This window comes from Adiantum capillus-veneris, chromosome 21 (assembly GCF_014529385.1).
Source record: "Adiantum capillus-veneris isolate H3 chromosome 21, ASM1452938v2, whole genome shotgun sequence".
NCBI lineage: Eukaryota > Viridiplantae > Streptophyta > Polypodiopsida > Polypodiales > Pteridaceae > Adiantum > Adiantum capillus-veneris.
In genome coordinates, this window is record NC_140951.1 from 147,233,128 (window position 1) to 147,249,554 (window position 16,427).

At 41.2% G+C, this 16,427-nt stretch overlaps 1 pseudogene; it reads right to left on the bottom strand.

The window, feature by feature from the left end:
• Positions 1-9,020: 9,020 nt before the first annotated feature.
• Positions 9,021-15,036, bottom strand: LOC147431922 (uncharacterized; annotated as a pseudogene).
• Positions 15,037-16,427: the final 1,391 nt, after the last annotated feature.

Here is a 16,427-nt window from a genome sequence, read left to right on the forward strand (position 1 = left end):
AAAGTTGTTAAAGGCCCAAGACGTACAAATGCACATCGAAGATGAATACAAAGAAGCGATGCAGATTGGAGTTCCACACTTTTTAAATTTTCCCAAAATGGCCATGTATTGTAATTTCCCGATGTATTTCAAGACATTGTAATAATTGTAACGGGTTACGGGCTCAATGAGAGCTCTAAGCTGTAAAGAACACACTAGTTAGCATACCTAGGTTATAGATACACAAAGTTGTGGAGTACTAAAGGCCTTGGGTGCCCGAACATTTGACATTTTAAACCCAATAGCTAAGGTATAAAAGCCAACTTTTGGATGATAAGCGTTACGACTTCTCTGCGGTGTAATGTGTACAATCCTCTTCTCTTCTCAAGCTCATAAATCCCTCGTTCAGTGTTTGTTTGAAGTGCCGCTTGCTTCATTGCATTCACATGTGAAAGTTCTTTGCAACATTGTGCTTCCCTCGCGGTAAAACTGTGTTTTTGTTGCAACTCACCTCGTTCTATATCTGCTCATAACTCAAGATTTACATAATAAAACTACAATTTATGCATAGGAGGGGTGTTGGGGCATCATTGCTAAGCTCAAAGGTGCATTTTGGGCTGAAAACGGTTAGGTCAAATCCGCCTCCTTCTGTTAATCATGGGCGTGGGCATGTGGCTGTAGACATTGTCTACCCATCCGACATCGTTTGCTTGGTGAATCGACAAGATTTGCTTGCGGTGTCATAGTTGGCAATTGCTGCTTGACATGCATTTTAGTGTGGTTTTGAGTTAGAGAGGGATTGAGTGTGTTTTCCAAGAGATTGACAACCTCTCGTAGCCTCCATGCACTAGTCGGTTTGACTCCATCCCATGGTATGACATTTATGTCCGTGGTTCTTGCTATCTCTACAATAAGATAGTTTGGCTTGGAAGCAAAGGCCCAACATTTTATGCCGGTTTCCGGGGAGTTTAGGCAAACCCCAATGCTCAATGGCAACTTATAGAAACCGCACGGTTGAGATGTGTCTACTTCGGCCATGTAGAGGTGTCTTGGGAGTAGTTGTGCTCACTAAGAACCTTTAGGCTTAGATCAATTTGTTTTCGAGGGGTTGATAACTTGGATTATGTTAGAGTCTAAGAATTGATGCTCTTTTCAAAACAAAAAACAAAGAAAAAACACTGTTGGTGGACACTTTCCACTACCTTTTGCTAATTTGACTAGGAGTAGGATAAGTAGACGTGGAGGAAGATTTTTGACCCATCTCACCCGGGTGTCATAAATGAAGTGTTTTGCAAAAATTTTGAGTTTACAAGTACGAGACTCATGGGATGAGCTCAAAAGTTCAAAAACAACATTTCTGGTTATCATACCTTTGCTCTGAATAGAGAGACAACTGTGGATAAGAACACTCAAAACTGAACAGAATTTGATGAAGCTCTTGACAAGTCTAAAAATACCTTCTTTAAACTGTGTGAGTCGAAAAAGTAAAAAAGTTGCAAAATTGGGCACCTAGCTGTTAATCGCGATTATTAACTTGGTCTTCAAAATAGCAAAATTTTCATCATTTGACAACATCACATGTTAGAATATAGTGTATTGAGACACTGATTCAAGTTTGAAGTCATTTGGATTTGTAAGTTAACAATTAGGCCTAGATTTCATTGAAGTCCATGAGCAGACAAAAAATTTAGCCTAGAGACTTGAAAACTAACCCAAACTTCATGAACCTTGACAAGTGACTTTTTTATGGTGTAAGCATCTTGTGCAAGTCCAAAAAGTGAAAAAACTCCTTCATTTTGATCTGAGAGATAATAATCTAGATTATTATCTCCTGACCTAAAAAATGGATCTAAGGAAGTAATAAAGTGTATGTGTGAAGTTGCAATTGATTTGGAACATTCTTCACTTGAAAAGTCATTGAAATTGCACCAAAAACTGCCAGACACAGAAACTACCGAGTAAAGTGAGCTAAACTTGTTTAAATTTGTTTAGAACTGATTTAGAGCTCATTAAACACACTCTAGACTAGACTAGTGGGAACCATCAAAAGTTAAAAATATTGAATTTTTGGACCAATAGCTATTAATTGCGATTATTATCTTGGTCTTCAAAATTGAAAAATTTTCACCTATTGAGCATGCTTAAAATATTGTATTTTTGGACCAATAGCTATTAATTGTGATTATTATCTTGGTCTTTAAAATTGAAAAATTTTCAACTATTGAGCAGGCCACATGATAACAAATAGTGTATCGAGCTTATGTTTCAAATTTGGTGTCATTTGGAGCTATCAAGTGCATTTGTGCTAAATCTCACTGAAGATCTTCAGCAACTACAAAAACTAAGAAAGAGACTTGAAACACGATCCAAATCTTATGCAACCCTTCAAGTGACCTATTCATAGTGTGTACAACTAGTGTATGATAAGAAACTTGAAAAAAAAAATCATTTTGGTTAAAAGATAATAATCCCTGTTATTATCTCTTGCTCCAAAACACAATATTTTTGAACTTTTTTTCAAGGGATCTTGATCTCTGATAGTAATAGAGTGCACGTGCCAAGTTTCAAGTGATTTGGATTGGTTTTGACAAAGATTGACAATTGTTTTGTATCAAAGTCTATAGATCACTGAAACTGATGAAAATTTGTGTTGAACTTGTCCAAATTTGTTGAAAATTGATTCAAAGCTTATTAGATACACACTCAACCAGGGGAAATAAAAAAAGAGAGAAAAATGATACTTTTTTGCCATAATAGATAATAATCATCAGCATATTGTTTTCTATAATTTTTATGTATGCATATATAGGATGTCCCATCATTGGACATATGCATTAGACACTCTTTTTTGCTTCCACCTATGCACCTTGAGTGGACTACAGCAGGCAAATCAATGTTCCATCATGCTACCCTTCTATTTGTTGCCCTTATATTTCTATATCCATCATCAAATAATCCCTTTAGTACTTTATTAATATTTCCCATGCTAATAAGTACTCCAATAATGCGTGTATACCAAAGGCACTTCTTTCCCACTAGGTTTTTTCTCTTCGGTCATACAAGTATTATATCCTAATTTAGATCCTCACCATTCTACTTCTCTTGTACATAATAAATAACTAATCAAAGCCTTGCCATTATGCTGCTACAATGGATAAATGCAACATCATCTCTCATACCAGACACAACCTTGGACATTCAAGATGCTACAATGGAATGAACCTCATCAACAAATTCAGTGACAAATCAACACCGCCCCTATCGACAACCCATCAACAACTTTCCACCTTCCACGGACACTTCTCAATGGTGCCCGAGGAAAAACACTAAAATTAGAAGGGGGAATGTTAACTAAGCGGACGTCAATTAACAGAAGCTGCTAAAGGCCCAAGACGTACGAATGCACATCGAAGATAAATACGAAGAAGCAGTGCATATTGGAGTTTCACATTTTTCACATTTTTCCAAAATGGCCATGTATTGTAATTTCTCGATGTATTTCAATCCATTGTAATAATTGTAACGGATTACGTGCTCAATGAGAGTTCCAAGTTGTAAAGAACACATTAGTTAGCATATCTAGGTTGCATTTACACAAAGTTGTGGAGTCCTAAAGGCCTTGGATCTTGGACACTGGACATTTTAAACCCAATGGCTAAGGTATAAAAGCCAGGTTTTGGAAGGGTTTGGTAAGGTTTGGATAATAAGTGTTACATCTTTGCAGAGCACTGAGTACTCTCCTCTTCTCTTATCAAGCTCATAACTGCCTCATGAGGTGTCCGTTTGAAGTACCGTCTGCTTCATTACGTTCATAGATGAAAGCTCTTCATGACATTGTGCTTCTCTCACAATAAAACTGTGTTTTTGTTGCAGCTCCTTCTAAATTTGCTCATAACTCAAGAATTACATAAGAAAATTGCATTTTATGCATAGGAGGGGTGTTGGGGCATCATTGCTAAGCTCTAGGGTGCATTATGGGCTGAAAACAATTAGGTCAAATCTACCTTGCTGCTATTAATCGCGATTTTGGCAAGTGGTCAAAAGGGGGATTTGAGGGCATGGACACGTGTCTTCAAATATTGTCTACCCATCCTATAGGTTTTGTCTCGTTTGGACATTGTTTTCTTGGTGAATCAACGAGATTTGCTTGCAGTGTCGTAGTTAGCATTTGCTGCCTAACATGCAGTTGAGTGTGGTTTTGAGTTAGATAGAGAGTGAGGTGTTTCTTGAGAGATTGACAACCTCTTGTCTGTAGTCCATTTCCTACTACATAGTCATGGTACTCAAGAGAAAGATAATGAACTCGAGTCTGTCTTTGATAGTCTACCCTACCCTATTGTCAATTTCCTACCACATAGTCATGGTATTCAAGAGAAAATATAATGAACTAGAGTTTATCTCTTATAACATTTTATTCAGTAATTCCTTGCCGTCAACATCCCTCAGCAAAAACTTGCCTTTGAGGAGCTACAAAAGAAAAAAATAAACACTAGTTAAACTCTTTGTATGAAAACAAATGAAAGGGTTGCAATGGCTTTCTAAAAAAATAAGAAAGTGATAAAGTCATTAGGTTGAGTTTAATTGGAATCGGTGTTCGGGAGAGGATTGCCTTAGCTTAACCTTGAGCTGGTTGAAAATCGAGACTAGCCGGTTGCAAACCATGGTAAAGGGAAGTAAAACGGTGAAATATGTGAGAAAATACAATCTTGCAAAGTTATGCTGGTATTTTTGGTTTGCTTCTTTGTGATAAGGAGGAAATTCGGCCAATGGCTGCTTAATAAAAGAGACTTTCTCGAATATTGATTAGAATTAATTCATAGAATGCAAGAAAAGTCAAGCCATGTGAGGTTGTGAAATGAAATGTGAAATAAAAAGAACTCATCCATGTGTGTGTGTGTGTGTGTGTGTGTGTCTCTAGAGATTACTAGAATTATGCAAGGTGAAGCTTCACTTTAGCATTCTAAAACATTAGAATGCAAGAAAAGTCAAGCATGTCGGGATGTGAAATGAAGGGTGAAATAAAAGGATCCATTTACTATTTTAAAAGTGAAATAACATTTAAGACAAGTCTCAATCATCACTGAAAACATTGAAAGTATGCCTATGCCTAACCCGATACATTCTAAGGCTTCTTTTAGAAACCCAAAAAAAAGACATATAGAAAAGGTAGATAGTGCACGGTCTACATGAGTGCCATATAAAAGTATGGTGGAGAGTTGGCACCAAAATCTATAAGAAATGGAAGTTGTACCCTCACCCATAGTCCATTTCCTACTAAATAGTCAAGAGCAAGACAATGAACCTGAGTTTGTCTCCATTGCCCAGCATAGCACGTTTCTCAAACCACCTGTGCTATCATTGTGAACTCTCTCACCCATATAGTGTGAATGTGGTGCATAAGGCCACGTGCCTTCAAGATGCAAGAATAGGTGATTGTGTTTGGCAAAAGGCCTTCCTTTTACATTTGGATAGAACAACCTAGAGCTTCCTTACTAGGCATGTCCTACAATCGATGCATTCCAATAAATGACATTTTGAACTCATCAAGAACTTTATTTGCATTTTTAAGGACACCCCGTTTTTCATGCATATCAACTAAAGCATTGCCAAACACTTTTCATACATCTCAACCAAAGCATTGTCGGGCACATCATGCCTCACCAATAGCCCCTCATTTCATTGTGAACTCTACTCCCATGCGAAGGAGTAGAGGTTTCAAGCGAGCTTTTGGAGCAAGCTTTAGAGGGAGATTTTTTGGAAAATTGCTCTACTACCCAAATCTACTAAAATCTCTCTCTCTCTCTCTCTCTCTCTCTCTCTCTCTCTCTCTCTCTCTCTCTCTCAAATCTCGCTCTAATTATGAAGAAAAAAACCTTCAAATATCTTGCTCCATACACTTCTCGCCCTCCCTCTCTCACTTTGTATGTACCTAAACATATCTCTCTTCTTGTTGACAACCTTTGGTCTAATTCTCTTCGTCTCTTTTAATATGACTTTTTGTCACTATCGCTATCGTTTCTCTTCATATTATGTTCTCTCCAATCCCCCCCTCTCTCTCTATCTCTCTCTCTCTCTCCCTCTCTTCTTTATATCTCTCTCTCACTGCATCCATCTATCAACTCTATAATGAAAACACACCAACAAAAGGACCCACAAGCCTCTCTCTCTCTCTCTCTCTCATGTTTTAGATAATACAACTAAATTCAAGAAATTTGAGTTAGGTCATGGAGCGAGCTTAGGAGCGAGTTTTTTTTTTTTTGCCACCCTCCTTAGCTCTACTTCCTCCTCTTGCGGCCCATGTGCCTCCTCCCCTCCACTTGCTTCTCCTCCTCAGCCTCCTCCTCCAACATCCTCCCTCCCCTCCACCTTCTTCCTCCATCACCTCCTCTAGCCACCATCCTCTTCCTCCTTATCCATCTCTTCTACCTCATTCCTCCCTCTCTCTCTTCTCTCTCTCTCTCTCTCTCTCTCTCTCTCTCTCTCTCTCTCCCTCTCTCTACCCCATCTCTCTCTCTCTCTCTCTCTCTCTCTCTCTCTCTCTCTCTCTCTCTCTCTTTCTCCTCTTCCCCATCTCTCTCTCTCCTCTTGTTCCCCCCGCCCCCCCACCCCCCCCCCCTCTCTCTCTCTCTCTCTCTCTCTCTCTCTCTCTCTCTCTCTCTCTCTCTCTCTCTCTCTCAGACCTTCACTCTTTTCCTTTTTCACACTATTCCGCATACCGCCCCCCACATTGCAAAATGTTTTTTATATAATTGAACCAAAAAGAAAACAATTACTCTGACTTGAGTGCATGTTCACGCTATCGCATGCTAAATTCATTTAGGCTACAATATTCGCACTCTCTCTCTCTCTCTCTCTCTCTCTCTCTCTACCTCATTCCTCCCTCCCTCTCTCTCTCTCTCTCTCTCTCTACCTCATTCCTCCCTCTCTCTCTCTCTCTCTCTCTCTCTCTCTCTCTCTCTCTCCCCTTTTCCACACTATTCCGCATACCGCCCCCCACATTACAATATGTTTTTCTAACCCCTATACCCCTCTCTCTCTCTCTCAATCTATCCATCTGCTACTACCCTCTCTATTCTCCTCTACACCACCAATCCCGACCCCTACCCCCACTTTGCCATGTGGTTTTTTATAAAATTTACCAAAAAAGAAAACAATTACTCTGACCTGGGTGGATGTTCACGCTATCGCATGCTAAAATCATTTAGGCTACAGTATTTGCATTCTCTCTCTCTCTCTCTCTCTCTCTCTACCCTCCTTTCCTCCAATGTATCTCTCTCTCTCTCTCTCTCTCTCTCTCTCTCTCTCTCTCTATTGGGGTTAAACAAGGATGTCCATTGTCACCAACTCTCTTTGGTCTATGCATCGATCAATTGGAACAAATGGTACTTGACTTTATGCAAGAAGAAGGCATTGAAGAGGTCACTATTTGCAATGCGGTAATCATGCTTTTGTTGTATGCGGATGATGTAGTGCTTCTAGCACACACTTTAGAAGATGCACAAAAGCCTATGGTTGTCCTTGAGAACTTTTGCTTGCATAGTGGGCTGATTGTAAATGAATCCAAAACAAAGGTTATGCTTGTGAAAACCAACCATAAGGAGAAGCCATGCATTGTGTACAACAACGAGACACTTGAAGTTGTTGAGAGCTTTAAGTACCTTGGCCTTGAGGTTCCATCCAATCACAAGTGGCATGAATGTGCTATGCGTCGTTTGGAAGCGGGAAAGAGAGCATATTATGCATTTGAGAACATGTGTAATGCGGGAAACATCAAGTGTTGGGTTCTCAAGAAGTATCTTTTTGATGCATTGGTGACACCGGTTCTTCTTTATGGAGTTGAAGTGTGGGGCGGGAGCATCTCAAAGTCTACTTGGAAAGAGTTTGAGAATGTCCAAAAGTGTTTTCTTACAAACTTTCTCCAAGTTAAGACACAAACACCATATATGCTCCTAATTCTTGAGTCGGGATCTCTTCCAATTGAGGTTATGGGCATGGAAAGGGTTGTGGAGTACATGATAAAGATGCGTCAAAACCCCTCACATCGACTTCCTACAATTGCATGGGAAGCAAGCAAAAAAGTTCAAAAGACGCATAAAAGCAAGATCTTGAGCACGGGATGGATGCAAGACATAAAGAAGTGGTTTGGGAGATGGGATGCATTACACTTGCTACATGATGCTTCAATTGACTCTCAAGTGAATGAAGCTTTTCTACAACGCCAATGTATTACGGCTTGGGAGAAATCCGGTGGGTCACGCTTCATACATTACACCACCTATATTGCCCCCAACTACAAAACCATGTTCTTCGCTGAGAGAGGAAACCGTACTCACACTTACATGCTTGAGCCTATTCCCTTGTCCGCGATACGCACTATCGCAGCAATTCGGCTTAGCTCCCATTTCCTTCGATGCGAGATAGGGCGTTGGGGCAATGGAGAAGAGTCAAATCGATTGTGCACATTATGCTCACTACAAGTTCGAGAGTCTGAGTACCACACACTACTAGAGTGATCAGATTTTGATCACATCCGAACTTGCTTCTCTCACATTTTCAGCCATAACTTAGACCTACACACTTTCCTCTCCCAGCCAAAGTGTGGGCTCTCCATTGCGACTCTCATCACTACAATTTTGGAGCATCGAGAGTCACTCATCAGCCATACACATACTACATCACATGTAACTTTGGTCCCATAGGTCATATTTGACCTCCGAGGACGATAATAAAATCTATCTATCTATCTCTCTCTCTTTCTGTACATATCTAAAACCAAATAGATTAAAACAAAGATAGAGAGTGGATAGTAATAAGTGACCCAAATAACTGTATTTATTTGATGACGTTAACAGCTAAACAATGATGTGTCCATAATTATCTTGGTCCCTCATCACATGTACATATCTAAATCCAAATAGATTAAAACAAAGACAAAAAGAGGAGACTAAATAATGACCCAAATATTTTTATTTATTTAATGACGTTCAGTTACAATATAACAGCTAAACATTGCTGTGTACACAATGTTCTTGGTTCCCTCATCACATTTTAGGATGTGCCATAATCGCATCTCCTCCAAGACCAAATGTTGCATCCATTGTGTGCTCAACTTCCCCACCATGCGCTGCAGAAACTACAATCAAATTTTGGTTAGGGACAATGCTCTTAGCAAAAACTAGAGTAATACTACAAGTTAACTAAGAAGCAGTAGAAGACAGTATTTGAAACCAATCACCTATTAAATGAATCCTATGACACACATTGCGTACCCTATTTGAAAGGCGTGTTCTTGATATAATCTGTTGCTAACCCAGGATATGCATGAAGACCTTCTAGATATAGGAGTAAATTCATGAGGAGCACATTGTCATTGCTCGCTCCATCGTAACTCCTTACTGTGACAAGCGTATGTGGTGGGTTTTCAATTGCCTTCTCAGGATTTTCATCTACTAGAATGGTGTCCAGAGGGTCCTTGATGTATGAGGCTACCAATTGAGATCTAAAGTTATTCACAAACACCAAATTGAATTTTGGATGCTTGCCTTCGCAATGCCTCTCTTCACAATGTCCTTGATGCAGACAAAACTTGAAAAATGTCTCACCATACCCAGCCTCTTTGTATTTACTCTTAATTAAATTGATAATGGTGGTCAGATTTTGCTCTTGCATGGAGCTCCAAAGCCCTACGTCGAATAGCTCAAACACCACTCTCAGCAATCGCAATATCCCTGGTCGCAATGACACACCCATTCGGCCTACATTTAGAATATTTATAGTGTGGGAAGGAGCACTTTCCCACCGCCACCGTTTCAACATGACACCGTTAACATCGAACACTATGAGTTTACTTTTCGCATGGCAAGAAGGAAGTGTGCCTGTGCCTTCACGACGATCAATTACCAAATGGATCTTACTTAGCATTATATTAGGAGGGATACATAATTCAGTCTTTCACACTCATCGAGGAAGAAAGACACTTACCATTACATAGATGTTCCAATTCTTCCATTGACTCTTGTCGATCTAGAAACAGTACATGTCGACCCATTCGTAGCCCCGGACGTGCCAGAAGACCGCAACCAGCATACATTTGTAATACTACATTACCCTCCTATGTATAGCAAGAGAGTAGCTTCTCGTGTAAAGTTGGACTTCTCTCCATGCCCCCTGAAGAGAAATCATCATTCTAAATGTATGAATGGAAATTTAGATAAGCAAATACAATGGAGGTGAACTTTTTGAAAACTCACGGTATACCTCGCCAAGGACAGCCATCCGTTTTGAGTTGCCAATGACTGGCGTTGTAGTAATCAAACATAATGTCCGAATCAGGCTTTCGATTCAATCTATAGGCACCAATTTTACGGAATACAACGATTTCCAAGCATCGCATCTGTGGGACTTAAGACTCATAATGAGGAAGGAATCTATCACACACTAATTTTTCAAAGAAAGCAAGTAGTTTTACCTACCGTAACACCACCATGGAGGCTGAATGGAGTAGCACACAGGACGATAGTTGTATGGTCAAGATAGTACCCATTTCGATTTACTAGGCTCGATAATACCCATGCATGTTCTCGACGACATATCAACACTAGATTTCCCTTCTCATCAAGATACTCCCTAGCAATACCAAAAACCTTTTGGATATGATTTATTTCGAAATGGTTCCATTTGGGGATATTGGGTGATGTTATCCCGACGACGCTTGTGTTGGTTGGTAGATGACAAAATATTGCATCGCAACCTACATTTTTTGTCCCGCCTCGCACCCGAAAGCTTCGCGTAGCTACTATAGCAATTTTTGTGAGTAGGGCACCTACATCTCCTTTGCCCGTCTCGTCAGCTGCTCCCATAGGATCAATAGCTAAAACCGCTGAATGTGATTTTAAAGAAATGAATATGTAGTTAGTAAGGTGAGACAATAATACCAGGAGTACCTCTGGTTGTTAGCATACCAGAGCTATGTGCCATTGAATTCTGCGCTTCATCGTGAGGTGGAGTGTTGCATTGCACCATGACATCTAGATATAACAAGCAGGTAAGTGACTGTATTTTAAATACTTAAAGATATTGTCTCTTTGTTGCTACACACTTTCTCACCTCCAACAAGAAGAGCAGGCTCCCCGCGATGACCAGTCTCTGCTACATTAGACAATCCTGTTGAAACTTCGGTTATTGTGACGTTCGCATCATCTGCATCCACCCACTACAATAAATACATTGCTTACTGCACAACACATACCACAATCAATCATTCCATACTTACGAGGTAGACCGATAATTGTTGCCATTTCATTAGAGCGTATGGCATCCTGCAATCCTTCACTTTCAGTGGTCGCCTGGCGGTGTAAATGAGCTGGCTCTATATTAATTCCAATCTCTGTGCACGGTCGTTGTGCCTGCTCAGGTGCCTCGTCATGCGAAGGAAGAACATGAGGATTTGAAATGGAATGAGATGCTGGTGGAGCTTGTTCAGGCTCTAGGAAATGACTATGAGCTTGGTTTTTTAGGCTTCTAGGTGTTAATAGGTTCTCTCCCATTGATTGTGTGTCTCCCTCTTGACGTGCTTTCGGACTTGATGAACTTACCTTGTTTAGAGGCATTGGAGTATCTATGTCCATTACTTGACCTTTACCCTTCTTCGCGCTGCTCCCGTGTCGAGAGCATATAAATTACACGAGTACTATTAGTTCAATCTTTCCATTTAAGCAACAACAAGGGTGTGCGAAAACTTGCCTGGGTAGTTTGTGGGGCTCTTGTAGGTTTAGCAGTTGGAGAAGGCGGCACATCACTTTCGTCTTCATCATCCTCAAACTCCGAAGGACATTCACCGTCGCTGCGCCTTGGTTCACGATCCTCCTCCACCTCTTCTTCGTTATCTGTCTCCTCAGTCACAACATCTTTTCCTTTTAGGGAACGTAGGTTCTTACCCTGGCAAAATTAATTTCACGTGTTGCAGTTAAATCCTCACATGACTAGAAAATAGTTTAACTATGGTTTTGTATGCTTTTACCTCTTCTTGTTGTCTTTTAACTCTACCGGTCTCTGCCTCCTTGAACTGCTCCCGCTCGTTGGGGGGAAATGTGTCCTTCGCAAAGTCAATGAAAAGAGGACACTCAACATAAACTTTTTTGGGCCACAATGTTGCACGTTGTTCATCCGTATACATGCATGCAGTGTGCTTCACATTGACCCACTCTTTTGTAACTAAAACTTTATCTGTCCAATCCATGATCCGCACCCATCTGGTATACGTTTGCCAAAATATACTTATTGTCATCCACTCAAATTTTTTTAAGATTTAGAAACCAAGTAGGACAAGATTACATACCTGTAAAAATCCCCGTTTGGCGGCCATGTTAGTACCCTCCTTCTGTTTCTGCTTATTACCTTTGAGTCCACCTTTCAATCTCTCGCACTCCACTTCAAACAATGTGCCACTGTACCTCGATTGCCACTCCCTTATAGTTGTCACTAGGGTGTCGTTTTCCGGGAGGCGGCACGATTTCTTCAGCAACGCATACTGTCTCGTAGCCTCGTTCACAAGTCAATTCCACCATGTCTCTCGACGTAACCAAGTGCGAAATACGGAGTGGTCGTCTACATTATTAAACAACTACGTCATTGTTTACTATACTCTTTTTATTTGAAACATTTATCAAAAAATGACCTTACTTAGCGCTGATTTTAGGCTTGGATATAATGTGGTTGGATCATCGCTAACCAAGGCCCTTAGCACATTGCTACGATGATCGACTGGTAGATCGGCGCATGCAAGACTGTATATTCGATCATCTGTCAACCACTTTGGTCTCCTACTCCAATCTATGTCCATAAGCAATCTAGTAACAAATGTTAAAATTTTTTAAGCAGCACATGAATGTAAACTTAATTCCCTTTGAAAGAAACCCCTATTAATCTTACCTCCACCACTCCTCTCCTAAGTTAGGATCCGCAATTGCGGATGCCCGTTGCGTATTTTTTCGGGCTTTCTTGTCAGCCATATAGAATGCGTTACGGTAATGGGTAGTGAACTCCTCCGTTGAGAGCTCATTTCGCTTATTGCTCAGAGATTGCAAAGCCTTTGTATACTTTGCTTGAATCGTGACATTAGTTCATTCTTTGTTTGATCCACTACATTGTCATGGTGAGAATAACGTAAAGGACAATGAAACTTACCGGATATAGAAGTTGGGATAGCACGATAAGAGGGACCTTGTACCAGCGTCTTCGCAACCCCCCACGCTTATTCATTTCAGCATCTAATTCTCGTTGCAACCATCTTGGAACATCTTCCTCCAAACCCTTAAGCAATGTATCCATGTTGGCTGTGCCCATTGCTCTTACCATACATAGCATATCTATGAAGGAAGTTTTTACGTAGCCTTTGTCATTAATGCTGTGACAACAAAACTTATACCATTAAAAGACTAGGAAGTGATAACCATGCTATAGCTAAGCTTATCAAATTGACTAGGAAGCAAAACTCATGCTATGGCTAAGCTTATCGATTCAACTAGGATGCGTTAATTGTTATAGCTAAGCTTACCGATTCAAGCGTGCCACCACAATGAGAACTTCTCCCTCGTTCTCTTTAGTGACCTTAACCATGCAAGCTTCCACACAACAATGGTACTTAGGCTCCTCTTTGTGAACTGCAGAGCAAAATTATCTTGCATAGTTTCACAAAATTCATCTCATCTTGATATTGAGTCAGAAACAAAGTGTATAAAGTAATCTACCTGTATCAAGTTGTGCATTCCATGCCCGAAGAGGGTGATTCCCATCCCATGTGTACAACATTTTCCCTTTCAGGTCCCCCCACCCGGATTTATGCAAATGTTTCTCAAAGTCCTCATTAAGTTGCATCCAGATTGGATCCCAGGTTTTCCGAATTACATGACTAACTTCTATTGAATCTAGATCTGAAGTCCTTATTGAAAGCATGAACCTGGCAAGATGTGGAACATATCCATTTCTAGAGAACTCCAAAGCTAGATTGTGCACACAATCTTGCACTGGCCGTACCGCTGGATGTGGTAACAAGCGGCACAAGGGCACTGGTGGCAGTGGTACTTTGCGAGTATCCTGTGTAACCGTACTTGAATAGCTTTTGATCTTGTAGTTTGAAACAGGAAATATTAGAGGAGCATACCATTTTAGAAATTACCAACCTGAAGGCGGTGCAAAGTGTCGTCGAGAAAATCCCATTTCAGCGTGGATATCTCGGTAATAGTAAAAAGACCGCGATCTTCATCCCCCGCATCCTCTCTTTCGTCATCTCCTTCACTTGAGTTGTTCGCAATAGGGGCCTTGTCCTTTGATGGCGCTGGTACCTCGGATTGTGTAGTGCCCTCTGCATTGGCTTTCACTGGCTTTTGCACTACTTTCACTTTGGTGACTTCTTTCTTTGTGCTAGCACCTTCCTTTTTCAAAGGAATTCTACCCTTTTTCTTTGGGGGCTCCCAGCTAGGGTCCTCTTCTTTATGTGCTCGTGTGACCCGCTTGCTTTCAATGACTTCACTTGCTTGATTTGCACTTCTTTTCTTGACACCCGTCGACTACTTGGCCGTAGGCAAATAATTATTAGGCTAGGTTACTGGCAAACAACGATTAATTTCATGAGTAAATATTGCAATAAACTCCGGTGGCTTACCTCTGCAACAAGAGTCTTTGGAGGAGGCTTTGAAATGCTTGGTTTGGGCATCGCACCCGATGCTATGCTAGTGGCTCTTGGAGCGGCAGGTATTGAACCCTTGCCTCCAGAGGATACAGTTCGTTGCCCTTTTGCCTGGACACAAAATGTTCGATGTTGCTTTCAAAAGAGAGCATGTAAGGTTGAATAAAATTAAGAGGTCTCATTACCAATTCTCTTATCGGCCACGCCATAACTGTACCCACTGCTGCACCTAAGGTGCACACATCATCGTCAATGGGTGGAACATGTGGCAACATGAGACCGGGAGCTGATGCCGATTGGACGGCTACTCCCAACGTGCCTCTAGGCAACTCTCTTCCATGTAGCTTTTCGTGGGGTAGAGACTGTATCATAATTTCTTTCCCAACTTCCTTGCCCTTGCTTAAGAGCACCACGTGCTCATTCTTGCTAAAAGACAAATTTTTCATAGCCATCTGTTTTCCGCAAGAAATTCAAACTGTCATCAATGCACAAATGCTATGAAGATGGTAAGCTGTATATTAACTATACTAGATTGCATGTGAATAATGAATCTCAAAAAAATAGAATGCTTTGGCATTTGTTCAAAGTCTGACCTGTACAGCCGAATGTGGATGAATGTCCTCTAGATTTTGTTTTCTCCAATATTGCAACACCTTCAACAAAGTAAAGTGGGTTTTGTTTAGTCTTACATCAACATAGAGAGAGAGAGAGAGAGAGAGAGAGAGAGAGAGAGAGAGAGAGAGAGAGAGAGAGAGAGAGAGAGAGAGAGAGAGAGAGAGAGATAGAGAGAGAGAGAGAGAGGACAGGGGAGAGAGAGAGAGAGAGAGAGAGAGAGAGAGAGAGAGAGAGAGAGAGAGAGAGAGAGAGAGAGGAAGAGGACAGGGAGACAGAGAGAGAGAGAGAGAGAGAGAGAGAGAGAGAGAGAGAGAGAGAGAGAGAGAGAGAGAGAGAGAGAGAGAGAGAGAGAGAGAGAGAGAGAGAGAGAGAGACAGGGAGGGAGAGAGAGAGAGAGAGAGAGAGAGAGAGAGAGAGAGAGAGAGAGAGAGAGAGAGAGAGAGAGAGAGAGAGAGGACAGGGATGGAGAGATGGAGAGAGAAAAGTAGAGGGTGAGGGAGGATGGCCAACAGAGTACAGGGATGGAGATAGAGGACTGGGAGGAAAGGTGAGGGAGAGCAAGAGGAAGAAAGAAAATTGGTGGGAGGGATACAAGAGGAGGGAAGAGGAGAGAGGTGGAGAGGATGAGGGATAGAGAGAGGATAGCTAAGAGGGGAGGAGATGGTGAGAAGGTAGGGGGTATAGAAGTAGGAGGATGGGATGAGGTGGTAGAGAGGGAGGAGGAGGAAAGAAGGGAGGACCATACCTGTCTGGAGCAACAACATAAAATGGTCTTCTCAATCTTTACTCTTCTTTTTATACTATAGAGAGGGGAGAGAGACACACACATATAAAACACACTCACACAGACACACAATAAAGGCCGACACACTTAAGAGCATTATCACATGGAATCTTTCTTACAACAGTATAATGACCATCACCACTTCCAGGAATATGGTGAGCGTATGGGCATTCCTCAGCTCGCCTAGCACACCTTCCACGAGTAAATCTTTGCATTCTTTGCCCATACAAATTATACCCTGCTTGCCCACCATGCAAGCACAGCCAGATTGAAGGCTAGAGAGTCTCTCTCTCTCTCTCTCTCTCTCTCTCTCTCTCTCTCTCTCTCTCTCTCTCTCTCTCTCATGTGGTATAATGACCTTAT